Below are 13,545 nucleotides of genomic sequence, written 5' to 3'. Positions count from 1 at the left end.
TGGTCTAAAGTAGTGCACTATATAGGGAATAGGGCTCTGGTCTATAGTAGTGCACTATATAGGGAATAGGGCTCTGGTCTATAGTAGTGTACTATATAGGGAATAGGGCTCTGGTCTAAAGTAGTGCACTATGCAGGGAATAGGGTGCTACGGCCCATAGGGCTCTGGTCTAAAGTAGTGCACTATGTAGGGAATAGGGTGCTACGGCCCATAGGGATCTGGTCTAAAGTAGTGTACTATGTAGGGAATAGGGCTCTGGTCTATAGTAGTGCACTATATAGGGAATAGGGCTCTGGTCTAAGGTAGTGTACTATATAGGGAATAGGGCTCTGGTCTATAGTAGTGCACTATATAGGGAATAGGGCTCTGGTCTATAGTAGTGCACTATATAGGGAATAGGGCTCTGGTCTAAAGTAGTGCACTATATAGGGAATAGGGCTCTGGTCTAAAGTAGTGCACTATATAGGGAATAGGGCTCTGGTCTAAGGTAGTGCACTATATAGGGAATAGGGCTCTGGTCTAAAGTAGTGCACTATATAGGGAATAGGGCTCTGGTCTAAGGTAGTGCACTATATAGGGAATAGGGCTCTGGTCTAAAGTAGTGCACTATATAGGGAATAGGGCTCTGGTCTAAGGTAGTGCACTATATAGGGAATAGGGCTCTGGTCTAAAGTAGTGCACTATATAGGGAATAGGGCTCTGGTCTAAAGTAGTGCACTATGTAGGGAATAGGGCTCTGGTCTAAAGTAGTGCACTATATAGGGAATAGGGCTCTGGTCTAAAGTAGTGCACTATGTAGGGAATAGGGCTCTGGTCTAAAGTAGTGCACTATATAGGGAATAGGGCTCTGGTCTAAGGTAGTGCACTATATAGGGAATAGGGCTCTGGTCTAAAGTAGTGCACTATATAGGGAATAGGGCTCTGGTCTAAAGTAGTGTACTATATAGGGAATAGGGTACCATTTTGGGACACAGAACCTGCTCCCTCACCCTGCTCCCTCACCCTGCCCCCTCACCCTGCTCCCTCACCCTTCTCCCTCACCCTTCTCCCTCACCCTGCTCCCTCACCCTGCTCCCTCACCCACTCACCAGAGCAGAGCATCAACAAGATTACATTTTGCTTTTCATAAGTTACAAAATCAGTGCTTTTTATCTTTGTCCTAAAACAACTTGCTTCATTGGAAATAGACATCATGAATAAGTCTCTGGTGACACTCCAGCAATGCCTGTCCAATAGAGACACTTGAGGTTTTATGATGGTGACACCTGCGTGTGTGTGTGTGTGTGTGTGTGTTGTGATTGTTTGTGTGTGTGTCTGTGTGTGTGTTTTCTCTGTTAAATGTGACCTAGCATGATGTCACCGTTCAGGATAAAGAGACGTGTGCTCAGTACCCACAACACACCCTGGCTCTGACATTTTAGAGCGAGACCGTACACACACACACACACACACACACACACACACACACACACACACACACACACACACACACACACACACACACACACACACACACACACACACACAGGAAGTACCAGTGACGCGCTCAATATGGAAGTGATTGCATGAAGTGGTTGCTAAGCTACAGGACTGTTTTGATAGCAGACTGGAACATGTGACAGGATTCATCCCATAACATTTGAGGAGTTCATTAATAAAGTGCATTGATGATGTTGTCTGCAAAGTGACCGTACGTACATACCCCAACCAGAAGCCATGGATTACAGGCAACATTCGCACTGAGCTAACGGCTGGAGCTGCCATTTTTCAAGGAGCGGGATACTAATCCGGATGCTTATAAGAAATTTAAGACTGCTAAGACTTTTGACGAGCCATCAAAGACTCAAAACATACATCCAGGACTAGATTGAATCCTACTAGGCTCTGATGCTCTTTAGATGTAGCAGGACTTGTAAACTATCACAGATTACAAAGGGAAACCCAGCCGCGAGCTGCACAGTGACACAAGCCTACCAGATAAGCTAAATACATTCGATGCTCGCTTCGAGGGAAGCAATATTGCCTGTAATCGAACCCACTAAAATGCTGATGCTAAAGAAGGACAGTTTTATTGCTTCTTTAATAAGGACAACAGTTTACAGCTGTGCTAACATAATTGCAAAAGGGTTTTCTAATGATCAATTAGCCTTTAAAAATGCTACATTTGGATTAGCTAACACAACGTGCCATTGGAACACAGGAGTGATGCTGATAATGGGCCTCTGTATGCCTATGTAGTTATTCCATTAAAAATCAGCTACAATAGTCATTTACAACATTAAGAATGTCTACACTGTATTTCAGATCAATTTTATGTTATTTTAATGGACAGAATATTAGCTTTTTCAAAAACAAGGACATTTCTAAGTGACCCCAAACGTGTGTGTTTGTGTGTCGGTCTCTCTCTTTTATATAAATACATGTTGGCCAATTAGAATTAGCTCTGTCAGGTCAGATATGTCATCAGTCTGTGGGTCTGAACGGACCATTTAGTATTAGCCTTTTAGTAGTAGAGTTTGTCTGTGTCCCAAATTGCACCCTATATCCTACATAGCGCACTACTTTTAGGTGTCCCTAATTGGCGCTGGTCAAAAGTAACGCACTATGTAGGGAATAGGGTGTTATTTTTTCACAGACACGGTGTAGGGTAAAGTCATCTAGTGTAATTCCCCCGTCTCCTTGACCCAGTTTAATCAGGACAATGCTCTGCCTCTCTAATGATGGGCGGTTAGTGACATGCACATTTGTGGCCTGCTGGAGGTCATTTTTCAGGGCTCTGGCAGTGCTCCTCCTTGCACAAAGGCGGAGGTAGCGGTCCTGCTGCTGGGTTGTTGCCCTCCTACGGCCTCCTCCACGTCTCCTGATGTACTGGCCTGTCTCCTGGTAGCGCCTCCATGCTCTGGACACTACGCTGACAGACACAGCAAACCTTCTTGCCACAGCTCGCATTGATGTGCCATCCTGGATGAGCTGCACTACCTGAGCCACTTGTGTGGGTTGTAGACTCCGTCTCACGCTACCACTAGAGTGAAAGCACCGCCAGCATTCAAAAGTGACCAAAACATCAGCCAGGACGCATAGGAACTGAGAAGTGGTCTGTGGTCACCACTTGCAGAACCACTCCTTTATTGGGGGTTTCTTGCTAATTGCCTATAATTTCCACCTGTTTATTACATTTGCACAACAGCATGTGAAATTTATTGTCAATCAGTGTTGCTTCCTAAGTGGACAGTTTGATTTCACAGAAGTGTGATTGACTTGGAGTTACATTGTGTTGTTTAAGTGTTCCCTTTATTTTTTTTGAGCAGTGTGTGTGTATATATATATATCAATTCATTGTTTAAAAAAAAAAAATGAAAGTGAGCCTTTTTTGTCAAAAGTAGTATCGGTTTTGTGTACTTTTCCACCTACAACATTTGCGATCATTTTATACATACCACAGCTGCGAAAATGGGTAACAACTTCATGTGCACTCTAGTAGGGGAAACCCTGCTCACGATATGCCCTTATATGGAGCTAGATGTCCGTTTTATTTGGTGGGAAAGTTGATTATTATCGCAGGTCAAGTTAGGTCCCTGGCTGCACTTTATACATCAAGGGAAGTGGGGACCGAACCCCACCGTTTTCTGGTAGAAGAAACAAACTCAGCAAAAAAGAAATGTCCTCTCACTGTCAACTGCGTTTGTTTTCAGCAAACTTAACGTGTAAATATTTGTATGAACATAACAAGATTCAAAAACTGAGACATAAACTGAACAAGTTCCACAGACATGTGACTAACAGAAATGGAATAATGTGTCCCTGAACAAAGGGGGGGGGGTAACAAAAGTAACAGTCAGTATCTGGTGTGGCCACCAGCTGCATTAAGTACTCCTCATGAACTGCACCAGAACTGCACCAGTTCTTGCTGTGAGATGTTACCCCACTCTTCCACCAAGGCACCTGCAAGTTCCCGGACATTTCTGGGGGGGAATGGCCTTAGCCCTCACCCTCTGATCCAACAGGTCCCAGACGTGCTCAATGGGATTGAGATCCGGGCTCTTCGCTGGCCACGGCAGAACACTGACATTCCTGTCTTGCAGGAAATCACACACAGAACGAGCAGTATGGCTGGTGGCATTGTCATGCTGGAGGGTCATGTCAGGATGAGCCTGCAGGAAGGGTACCACATGAGGGAGGAGGATGTCTTCCCTGTAACGCACAGCGTTGAGATTGCCTGCAATGACAACAAGCTCAGTCCGATGATGCTTTGACACACCACCCCAGACCATGACGGACCCTCCACCTGCAAATCGATCCCGCTCCAGAGTACAGGCCTCGGTGTAACGCTCATTCCTTCGACGATAAACGTGAATCCGGCCATCACCCCTGGTGAGACAAAACCGCGACTCGTCAGTGAAGAGCACTTTTTGCTAGTCCTGTCAGGTCCAGCGACGGTGGATTTGTGTCCATAGGCGACGTTGTTGCCAGTGATGTCTGGTGAGGACCTGCCTTACAACAGGCCTACAAGCCCTCAGTCCAGCCTCTCTCAGCCTATTGCGGACAGTCTGAGCCCTGATGGAGGGATTGTATGTTCCTGGTGTGACTCGGGCAGTTGTTGTTGCCATCCTTTACCTGTCCAACAGGTGTGATGTTCGGATCTACCGATCCTGTGCAGGTGTTGTTACACTTGGTCTGCCACTGATGGGAGGACGATCAGCTGTCCGTCCTGTCTTCCTGTATAGATGTCTTCAGTGTCTCACAGTACGGAAATGGCAATAAATTGCACTGGCCACATCTGCAGTCCTCATGCCTCCTTGCAGCATACCTAAGGCACGTTCACGCAGATGAGCAGGGACCCTGGGCATCTTTCTTTTTGGTGTTTTTCAGAGTCAGTAGAAAGGCCTCTTTAGTGTCCTAAGTCTTCATAACTGTGACCTTAATTGCCTACCGTCTGTTAGCTGTTAGTGTCTTAACGACCGTTCCACAGGTGCATGTTCATTCATTGTTTATGGTTCATTGAACAAACATGGGAAACCGTGTTTAAACCCTTTTACAATGAAGATCTGTGAAGTTATTTTGTATTTTTCCGAATTATCTTTGAAAATTACAGGGTCCTGAAAAAGGGACGTTTCTTTTTTTTTGTTGCTGAGTTTAGATGCAGAAGATTAGTAGTAATTAGAAATAATAACTACGTTTAATAAACTCCTCGTCATCGTGTATAGCTTCAGCAGCGACGAAGGAGATTTACAAAACTATTGAGGATCCTAAAAGAAAAAAAAAAAGCTACTGTATGTCCTTGACTGGATCTGGAGCCACAATACGAAGGCGGCGTTTGAGAAGGCGACCGAAGCGAGCGTGTGGCGACCGAAGCGAGCGTGTGGCGGTAGGGCGAGCGTGTGGCGGTAGGGCGAGCGTGTGGCGGTAGAGATGGGCAGATGTAGTATAATCCAGTTGTGGAAAGCTTTTGGAGATTTACCCAGAAACACTCATGGATGTAATTACTGCCAAAGGTGCTTCTACTAAGTATTGACTCAGGGGTGTGAATACTTTTTTTGTAAATGAGATATTTCTCTATTTAATTGTCAATAAATTAGCAAAAAATGTCTAAACATGTCTTCCCTTTGTCATTATTGTGTGTAGATGGGTGACAGTCTAGTTAATCCATTTTGAATTCAGGATGTAACGTAACTAAATGTGGAATAAGTCTCGGGGTATGAAGACTTTCTGAAGGCACTAACTTCTGAAAACATTCAATGTTGAATCGTGACAGCAGGACACATAGGTAGTGGAGAGTATGATAGATATGATAAATCAGGCCCTCACAGAATCCAGGCATTGAAAGGGAATTAAAACATGTATTGACCTTAGTAGGGAATCCAACTAGATGTATTGAAAATGTATGTAATTTTCTCAAGTTTATCGTAATACATTAACAAAATGCATCAGTGATTTATATTTCCTGCAACTTTCTGAACTGTGTGTGTGTGTGTGTGTGAGGTGTGTGTGTGTGTGAGGTGTGTGTGTGTGTGTGAGAGGGGTGTGTGTGTGAGGTGTGTGAGGTGTGTGTGTGTGTGTGTGTGTGAGAGGTGTGTGTGTGAGAGGTGTGTGTGTGTGTGAGGTGTGTGTCTAGCCGTTTGCGATGATGCTTTTGAAACCAGCATTGTCGTCTTCTGGTAGATGGGTTTTTCCCCAAAAACCTCAATTAAATGTTAACAACAAAGTAAGCAGTGCTTTACCTGGCAGAATGATATCATGAGTATTTTCATTTAACCAGTGGGTGTTTGTTTTGCAAACTCTACCATCACGTGTGCTACAAAAACCCAGCTAAACGGCCTCTTGCTAAACAGCCTCTTGCGAGGTGCTCACTGGAATTAAAGGGTAACTACCCCCAAATATCTACTTTTCTCAGATTTTTCCCAGACCTCAAATGGTCTCCTGATGTGGTTTAAGTGTTGTAGTCGACTTAACATCCAATTGAGTTTTTTCCCCCATTAAAAGTGTGTGATTTTTGTTTTGAATTTATTTTTCAAGATAATGTGGGCTATTTACAAAATGTCTTGCCCGGGGGCACCTGGCTGGCTGCTTTTTCTATTTGGCTGGCTACTCTATGTACTTGTGTAAAACACTGATCAATCAAATCAGCCCCAGTGGATTTTTTGTCTGGCCCACGGCGTCTAGCACATCACAAGTAGAAAGTTGTTGAAATGAAAACCAAAACAAAATATTCACTAGAGGTGAACTTCCATCATGTATAGGAGAGGGGCAGGCAGTCGACTGGCTGACTAGGGTCAATTAAACCACCATTTCCTTCAAATAAATAGCCTGCGGAGATAAAATGCTGATTTTTTAAAAAAAGCATCACTTCTCGTTTTTTTCCAGCAATGAAGCGAGACTCTGATACAACTTGCTTAGGCAGGGAATTAAAGGAATTTCCACGCTTTCCAAAATTTAGGTCATTACCTATTTGAAGGTTTGTGTCGAATTTGAATCGGGTTTTTAGGGCGGTGCTAAAGTGATCTTCAGAAGTAAACAGCGACTTTGAGAGTCATGATCGCTAACAGTGATGACGTAATAAATGACTAGGTATCCCCCCCTTACCCCCGTCACTGTCCATTTCTTGTTTTTAAACGATGAGAGAAGTGCTACACCTGGTGGAGAGAGATTGTAAGACAGAAATAGTTGCTTTATGCGTGCTGTACTTTAAGACATGACACGTCACGATGTAACGGAGGGTCCGTTTTCTCACCCCATTCCATTCTGTGTTAACTAACCTCCAGACGAGCTTCAATGCCATACAACTCTCCTTCCGTTGCCTCCAACTGCTTTTAAATGCAATTAAATGCAGGCTCTTCAACCAATCGCTGCCCGCACCTGCCCGCTGGTCCAGCATCACTACTCTGGACGGTTCTGACTTAGAATATGTGGACAACTACAAATACCTAGGTGTCTGGTTAGACTGTAAACTCTCCTTCCAGACTCACATTAAGCATCTCCAATCCAAAGTTACATCTAGAATTGGCTTCCTATTTCGCAACAAAGAATCGTTCACTCATGCTGCCAAACATACCCAAGTAAAACTGACTATCCTACCGATCCTCGACTTCGATGTCATTTTCAAAATAGCCTCCAACACTCTACTCAGCAAATTGGATGCAGTCTATCACAGTGCCATCCGTTTTGTCACCAAAGCCCCATACACTACCCACCACTGCGACCTGTACGCTCTCGTCGGCTGGCCCTCGCTACATATTCGTTGCCAAACCCACTGGCTCCAGGTCATCTAAGTCTTTGCTAGGTAAAGCCCCACCTTATCTCAGCTCACTGGTCACCATAGCAGCACCCACTCGTAGCATGCGCTCCAGCAGGTATATCTCACTGGTCACCCCCAAAGCCAATTCCTCATTTGGCCGCCTTTCCTTCCAGTTCTCTGCTGCCAATGACTGGAACGAATTGCAAAAATCACTGAAGCTGGAGACTCATATCTCCCTGTCTAACTTTAAGCACCAGCTGTCAGAGCAGCTCATAGATCACTGCACCTGTACATAGCCCATCTGTAAATAGCCCATCCAACTACCTCATCTCCATATTATTATTATTATTTTTTGCTCCTTTGCACCCCAGTATCTCTACTTGCACATTCATCTTCTGCACATCTATCACTCCAGTGTTCATTTGCTATATTGTAATTATTTCGCCACTATGGCCTATTTTATTGCCTTACCTCCCTTATCTGACCTCATTTGCACATGCTGTATATAGATTTTTCTATTGTGTTATTGACTGTACGCTTGTTTATTCCATGTGTAACTCTGTGTTGTTTGTGTTGCACTGCTTTGCTTTATCTTGGCCAGGTCGCAGTTGTAAATGAGAACTTGTTCTCAACTGGCCTACCTGGTTAAATAAAGGTGAAATACAATACTCTGTCACTCCCTTTTATACCCTATTTGACCACATAATTGATTGCGTCCAAATTTGCCTTTTTTATTTTTTTATTTTAATTATAATTTTTTCTTCATATGATTCATGTTATATTAAATATAGTACCTTGTATCCCATTTGGTCCGAACTATTTTTCTAACAATAAGTTAGACATAAGGAATCCAATGGAATAGTCAAAGTGGGATACGAGGTATCCCACTTTGGAATAGCCACTCACGGACCCCCCCCCCCCCACACACACCAAATTGCCCCTGTTCAGAGAACCGGGACGGAGCTGCAGGGGCTCACTGTTGTTATATGGTAGTCTGTCTGTGTCGTGTATTTTAGGTTATATGGTAGTCTGTCTGTGTCGTGTATTTTAGGTTATATGGTAGTCTGTCTGTGTCGTGTACTTTAGGTTATATGGTAGTCTGTCTGTGTCGTGTATTTTAGGTTATATGGTAGTCTGTCTGTGTCGTGTATTTTAGGTTATATGGTAGTCTGTCTGTGTCGTGTATTTTAGGTTATATGGTAGTCTGTCTGTGTCGTGTATTTTAGGTTATATGGTAGTCTGTCTGTGTCGTGTATTTTAGGTTATATGGTAGTCTGTCTGTGTCGTGTACTTTAGGTTATATGGTAGTCTGTCTGTGTCGTGTACTTTAGGTTATATGGTAGTCTGTCTGTGTCGTGTACTTTAGGTTATATGGTAGTCTGTCTGTGTCGTGTACTTTAGGTTATCAAATCAAATCAAATTTTATTTGGTAGTCTTCCACAGTATACGGTAGTCTGTCTGTCATGAGTTGGTGTACTTTATCTGCTCTGCCCTGGGCTCTGTGTGTGTGTGTGTGTGTGTGTGCGTGTGTGTGTGTGTGTGTGTGTGTGTGTGTCGTCTGAGAGCTGTCAGTCATGTCATTTGAGTGAGAAAGCTCGTCTCTCTCTCTGTTACCGTTAGGAATGAGTATGTGGGGAAATTCCACGGTAACGAAATTACGCTGAAACACTTTAAAATGTATACCAAATAAAACCTATTGATTTCAAAGTTGAACAAAGCGTCTGACTCTATACTGTAGTTATCGGCTGTCGAGCTGTTTATTTATGTTTCTTGTCTCCATGGCCACGGCCTTGCGCCTTCAGAGACTGTCTGGTTTCTCCGTTTAGACAAAACATTCTGCAGACAGAATACTGGTCTGTCATGGTCCCCTGTTTGTATGTATGTAGCAGACAGAGATACTGGTCTGTCATGGTCCCCTGTTTGTATGTATGTAGCAGACAGAGATACTGGTCTGTCATGGTCCCCTGTTTGTATGTAGCAGACAGATGCTGGCCTGTCATGGTCCCCTGTTTGTATGTATGTAGCAGACAGAGATGCTGGTCTGTCATGGTCCCCTGTTTGTATGTAGCAGACAGATATGCTGGTATGTCATGGTCCCCTGTTTGTATGTAGCAGACAGAGATGCTGGTCTGTCATGGTCCCCTGTTTGTATGTATGTAGCAGACAGATGCTGGTCTGTCATGGTCCCCTGTTTGTATGTATGTAGCAGACAGAGATCCTGGTCTGTCATGGTCCCCTGTTTGTATGTATGTAGCAGACAGAGATGCTGGTCTGTCATGGTCCCCTGTTTGTATGTAGCAGACAGATGCTGGTCTGTCATGGTCCCCTGTTTGTATGTATGTAGCAGACAGATGCTGGTCTGTCATGGTCCCCTGTTTGTATGTAGCAGACATAGATGCTGGTCTGTCATGGTCCCCTGTTTGTATGTAGCAGACAGAGATACTGGTCTGTCATGGTCCCCTGTTTGTATGTAGCAGACAGAGATACTGGTCTGTCATGGTCCCCTGTATGTATGTAGCAGACAGATACGGGTCTGTCATGGTCCCCTGTTTGTATGTATGTAGCAGACAGAGATACTGGTCTGTCATGGTCCCCTGTTTGTATGTATGTAGCAGACAGAGATGCTGGTCTGTCATGGTCCCCTGTTTGTATGTATGTAGCAGACAGAGATGCTGGTCTGTCATGGTCCCCTGTTTGTATGTAGCAGACCGATGCTGGTCTGTCATGGTCCCCTGTTTGTATGTATGTAGCAGACAGAGATACTGGTCTGTCATGGTCCCCTGTTTGTATGTATGTAGCAGACAGATGCTGGTCTGTCATGGTCCCCTGTTTGTATGTATGTAGCAGACAGAGATGCTGGTCTGTCATGGTCCCCTGTTTGTATGTATGTAGCAGACAGAGATGCTGGTCTGTCATGGTCCCCTGTATGTATGTATGTAGCAGACAGATGCTGGTCTGTCATGGTCCCCTGTTTGTATGTATGTAGCAGACAGATGCTGGTCTGGCATGGTCCCCTGTTTGTATGTAGCAGACAGAGATGCTGGTCTGTCATGGTCCCCTGTTTGTATGTAGCAGACAGAGATGCTGGTCTGCCATGGTCCCCTGTATGTATGTAGCAGACAGATGCTGGTCTGCCATGGTCCCCTGTTTGTATGTAGCAGACAGAGATGCTGGTCTGCCATGGTCCCCTGTTTGTATGTAGCAGACAGAGATGCTGGTCTGTCATGGTCCCCTGTTTGTATGTAGCAGACAGATGCTGGTCTGCCATGGTCCCCTGTATGTATGTAGCAGACAGAGATGCTGGTCAGAGATGCACACATACAGTACCAGTCAAAAGTTTAGATCAGGCCCAAACCCCACTATTACACCCGTCCAAGCCCCAACCTGCGACCTAAGAGGTACAGTACCAGTCAAAAGTTTGGACACACCTACTCATTCAAGGGTTTTTCTTTATTTTTACTATTTTCTACATTGTAGTGAAGACATCAAAACCTTGAAATAACACACATGGAATCATGTAGTAACCAAAAAAAAGTGTTAAACAAATCAATATTTTTTTAGATTCTTCAAAGTAGCCACCCTTTGCCTTGATGACAGCTTTTGCACACTCTTGGCATTCTCTCAACCAGTTTCATGAGGTAGTCACGTGGAATGCATTTCAATTTAACATTCTACCCTTCAAATATGTGTACAGTAACAGTTGGATTCAGCAGAAAGCAGAGGGGATAAAGTGGATTGATATTCAGCGTTGAATCCACACGAATTAATGTTCTCTGCTCTGAAATAATGAAGTTCCTCTCTCTTCTGTTCCTTCCTTCTTTCAGGGTGAACCATTGAGTTGTTTCCTGCCAGACCTTTAGTGGGCAGTGAGCTCGGCTGTCTAGCTAAACTTCACCAAAGGTAAGAACTCTAGTATTGTTTTTATACAGCTCTTGTTCTGTACACACAGGCGTTCACACGATCCATCCGACCACGGCCCATCTCTCTTACTACTTCCATACCCAGTCGTCACGTTACGCCCGTATATCGCTTTCCTCTTTACTGAATATTTCCACTCCGAAGGGTGTCGGGTGTTCCGAGAGATTTTCTGTCTGTGTGGGAAAACAACATGCTTCAGGGTATAATAAATTGGAGGCTCTTCCTAAAGCCTTAGACATCTCCACAGTACAGTACACCAAGGCTGTGTCCCAACCGGCACCCAATTGTCTATATGGCCCTATGGGGGAAAGTAGTGCACTATATAGGGAGAAGTGTGACATTTGTGATGCATCCCTATAAATTAAGGAATCTCCAGACTAGATAACTGTTACTGTGGCTGTGAAGTGGTGCTGTGTGGGACGTTTGGAAACCAGGCTAGACTGTAGGAGTTGGTTTGGTGGGTGTTGCCCTGTGGCTGTGAAGTGGTGCTGTGTGGGACGTTTGGAAACCAGGCTAGACTGTAGGAGTTGGTTTGGTGGGTGTTGCCCTGTGGCTGTGAAGTGGAAGCAGAGATGAGTCTAGCCGTCTTCCTGGGCCTGAGTCTAGCCGTCTTCCTGGGCCTGGGCGTAGGGCCTGAGACTGCGCCGTAGGGCCATAGAGGCAGCTCTACAAGGCCAGCAAGGGAGTGTGGGTGAACAGGATGCAGGGGGAAACTCCTGTAGTTACTGGAGCCAGAGACTGTTAGGGGACCGGATGCAGGGGAAGCTACAGTAGGAAGTTTCCTGTAGTTACTGGAGCCAGAGACTGTTAGGGGACCGGATGCAGGGGAAGCTACAGTAGGAAGTTTCCTGTAGTTACTGGAGCCAGAGACTGTTAGGGGACCGGATGCAGGGGAAGCTACAGTAGGAAGTTTCCTGTAGTTACTGGAGCCAGAGACTGTTAGGGGACCGGATGCAGGGGAAGCTACAGTAGGAAGTTTCCTGTAGTTACTGGAGCCAGAGACTGTTAGGGGACCGGATGCAGGGGAAGCTACAGTAGGAAGTTTCCTGTAGTTACTGGAGCCAGAGACTGTTAGGGGACCGGATGCAGGGGAAGCTACAGTAGGAAGTTTCCTGTAGTTACTGGAGCCAGAGACTGTTAGGGGACCGGATGCAGGGGAAGCTACAGTAGGAAGTTTCCTGTAGTTACTGGAGCCAGAGACTGTTAGGGGACCGGATGCAGGGGAAGCTACAGTAGGAAGTTTCCTGTAGTTACTGGAGCCAGAGACTGTTAGGGGACCGGATGCAGGGGAAGCTACAGTAGGAAGTTTCCTGTAGTTACTGGAGCCAGAGACTGTTAGGGGACCGGATGCAGGGGAAGCTACAGTAGGAAGTTTCCTGTAGTTACTGGAGCCAGAGACTGTTAGGGGACCGGATGCAGGGGAAGCTACAGTAGGAAGTTTCCTGTAGTTACTGGAGCCAGAGACTGTTAGGGGACCGGATGCAGGGGAAGCTACAGTAGGAAGTTTCCTGTAGTTACTGGAGCCAGAGACTGTTAGGGGACCGGATGCAGGGGAAGCTACAGTAGGAAGTTTCCTGTAGTTACTGGAGCCAGAGACTGTTAGGGGACCGGATGCAGGGGAAGCTACAGTAGGAAGTTTCCTGTAGTTACTGGAGCCAGAGACTGTTAGGGGACCGGATGCAGGGGAAGCTACAGTAGGAAGTTTCCGGTTGCAAGAAACTCCCTCAGCAACAGGATCATTCCCAGTAACACTACACCTGTTTGGCCTGTTATCTATTTACGTGATAATGCCCGAGAAGCCGGTGAAGCCGGCCCTCGACTTTCTCAGACCTAACACCCGTGGCAATATATCCTCCTAACACCGGCTTCGAGCGCATTATCACTTTTATACAACG

The 13,545-nt window shown here is 45.3% G+C and overlaps 1 protein-coding gene across 5 annotated transcripts in view; it reads left to right on the top strand.

Annotated features, from left to right (window-relative positions):
• The window catches only part of LOC139538548 (ras-associated and pleckstrin homology domains-containing protein 1-like), a 187,114-nt gene that overhangs the window by 33,978 nt on the left and 139,591 nt on the right, over positions 1-13,545 (top strand). For all 5 annotated transcript variants that reach the window (XR_011667756.1, XR_011667757.1, XM_071340710.1 and 2 more), the window contains one exon: positions 11,557-11,632. The gene's annotated coding sequence lies outside the window, so the exon portion shown is untranslated. The remainder of the gene's footprint in view (positions 1-11,556; positions 11,633-13,545) is intronic.

This window comes from Salvelinus alpinus, chromosome 14 (genome assembly GCF_045679555.1).
Source record: "Salvelinus alpinus chromosome 14, SLU_Salpinus.1, whole genome shotgun sequence".
NCBI lineage: Eukaryota > Metazoa > Chordata > Actinopteri > Salmoniformes > Salmonidae > Salvelinus > Salvelinus alpinus.
This window is presented reverse-complemented; position numbering and strand designations above follow the sequence as displayed.